This window comes from Glycine max, chromosome 6 (assembly GCF_000004515.6).
Source record: "Glycine max cultivar Williams 82 chromosome 6, Glycine_max_v4.0, whole genome shotgun sequence".
NCBI classification, from domain to species: Eukaryota; Viridiplantae; Streptophyta; class Magnoliopsida; order Fabales; family Fabaceae; genus Glycine; species Glycine max.
Window position 1 is genome coordinate 14447782 of NC_038242.2, and position 3013 is coordinate 14450794.

At 30.3% G+C, this 3013-nt stretch overlaps 1 non-coding gene across 1 annotated transcript; it reads right to left on the reverse strand.

Annotated features, from left to right (window-relative positions):
- Positions 1-1827: 1827 nt before the first annotated feature.
- MIR9750 (microRNA MIR9750) lies at positions 1828-1990 on the reverse strand. The gene has a single exon (NR_126795.1). It is a non-coding gene; the product is annotated as a microRNA MIR9750 (primary transcript).
- Positions 1991-3013: the final 1023 nt, after the last annotated feature.

Consider the following 3013-nt stretch of genomic DNA (forward strand, 5'->3'; position numbering starts at 1 on the left):
ATAATTAATATAATAACTTAATTAATTAGAATTATTTATTAATAATCTATTAAGAAAACTAAAATTACTAATTTATTTATAAAATTAGAGAGACTAAATATTATAATTAAAATTTAAGAAGAAGAAAATCATAAATTTAAGAAATTAAAAAGAACGCGAGTTCAGTCTGATCTTTGTAATCCTGTATATGTACACTTGCAAAGCAAACGAAAAGTTGAGCCATTTCTATTCAATTCTGTATATGAATATCAATATTATTACGACATAAATCTAACATTGCCAAATAAGTATGACATAACATGAAATAATACAAAATAAGTTTCAGATGAAACATTGCCAAATAAGTCTTAACATAACATGAAATAATATGAAATAATATAAAATAAGCCTGAGATCCATAACATCACTCGTGGCAAGTCTACCTCCCCCTTCCCCTCTAATATGTACACCCCATTGAAGTGCTTAATTGTGTAAGTGTCAAACATTCCTAAACGATGCTATAAGTGGCAGTGCCATCATTTTTAAAATTATTTTGACCTTGTTAGCAAAACCAATCAAAATTCTAACCGGAGTAAGTAAACACACAAAGATAAGATTTAGACAAATGTACGTACATCTTTTGGAACAATTATCTGTATTATTATTAGTAGAATAGATAGAGTTACATCAAGCATATAGAATAAATCACGAAATAGATTGATTTATGCCGCTTTGCTCCAGCATATGACCGTCCATAAAATATCAGTAATGTACAACATTACTTATTTCTCCTCCTCCAATCATTGTAACTTATTTCCATCCACCACACCAAACAAGGGATGCGAGAAAATCTCCAAAATACACGAGGTATCTCCTTACAAAATAAAGGATAAATCTATTAATAATAAGAAACCAATTTAACAATCAAATTCGCAAGTTTTATAGGATAAGTACTCTCAAGGCTACACTCCTAATTAAATCAAAAGTCATTAATCCACCATTTAGAATATTCTCTACAATATTTAATTGAATATCCACTATGTTGATATTGAATATAGAATCATGCACTTTCTTATTTAAATTTTACATCTTTCATTGGATTCTGAAATGTAAATTTATATTTTAGAATGAATATTTTAAGATACATAAGAGATACAGGATAAATAATGAGAACCCAAAAAATAAATGTCTATCTACAATTGGTTTCCATAAGTCCCAAAAATTGTGTCATATGCTCCTTAGGTTCAGCCCATTTTTCACCCAAACCTCAATCCAATCCTATTTTACAAAATTTATTGATGATTAATTTCTATAAAAAAAATTGATTAATCATTTTTAATGAGATTTTTTCTTTCAACAATATTTTTTCTATCTATAACACTTGAATATGATATCTTACTTGAAAAATTTGAATCAAATTTTGCTCAAACTATGTTGATATTAAATATATAATCATAACACTTAAATTATAAGCATAATTTTATCCAAAATATAAAATTCTTATTACTTTATTTATGACCGACTCAGAGATAAAATAACTAAAGCTTATGTTTTAGGTCCAACAACCAAAAAAAATTATTATTAGTTTTTATGAAATAAAAAGACCACATATATATGTTGACAAAATTCCAATATATAACTCTTTCTTTTAAAGTAATTGTTTTTCTTTAAATTTAATTTAGATCCCTGTTACCGTTGATCATGAATCTACTATGTTCTTTATCTCTTGCCAATGGGTTGATATATTTATAGGAAAAAAACATTAGCATTCCTGGTACGGGGGACGTGCGATTTTCAACTACATGCAGCAATAACATCAGTGAGAATAAATCACACCGCCAAGAGTCCATTTTAGAGAGCACATATGGACTTACACCTGAAGATAATGCTGGTGATGAAGCTCTTGAAGAGGAGCAGTTATACCATGCCTTCTGCTTCCTCGATCCAGATCTTTAGCTTCATCAGGAAGAAATAATCTTCAGGTCGTAAGTCCATACGCGCCTCTGAAATGGAACAAGGCCATCCACGCTAGCTCTAGAGCCTATATATGCTTTAATTATATAAGTGCTACACAAATTGGAAGGGAGGTCAAGTTTAATAGCAAGGTTCTAAATAATTTATAAGATGAGGCCGGATCCAAGTTTAATCACTGGTTAATTAATTAATCACGCGTATATATATAGTTCTTAATTACATTGTTAGTAACCCCATTGCCGTGGCGATCAAGGTGAATTGCTGGCTAGATTTTCATTAATGAACTCTCCTTGAAGCTGCTGCGAAGATGAATAGGAATTTCTCCACCTCTGTTAGCTTCCCTTTTCTTCTCCTTGCTGAAGATTCTCATCAGCATTCAGTTTCCTTACTTCTTCCCAAGTGATGGTGACAAATGTAGCAACGGTGGTAGCTTCTTGCGGTGATTACGTAGTTCAAGAGCTTTTTTTTTTTATTTCAAGGACTCAGGAATCATGCATATGATATGGGACAAAGATTTTTTTTTAACTTTAGTTATCTTGCTGAAATGTAGAATGCCACGATATAATGACGTGGAATTGATCCAATATGTTGTTTGATTTTGCAAATGTATGGTGTTTATTTGTATATTTTTAGTTATGATGTAATTTTAACAGTGACGGATGCAAGGGTGGATCGATGGTGGTGGGTCTGACCCACTCAAAGTTTTATTCAGAATTTTTTAAATAAAAGTATATATAATTAATATTGAATAGTTTATTAATTTAATCATCAACTTTTAAACTAATCTCATATTTAATTTTTGAGAATAGAACTTCTCTTGATATTTAACACTTCTCATGTGAGGGTGCAAATATATGGTTCTAATTTATATGATTATCCAAGTTGAATCATTGCTTACGGGGATAGGCATATGTATACTTAGAAACTGATGGAGATTAATTATATAAAATAGCAAGATTTTCATTAATGAACTCTCCCTGACTCTACTGCGAAGATGAAGAGGAATTTCTCAACCTCTGTACGTAAGCTTAATTCCTTTTCTTCTACTAGCTAGCAGAAG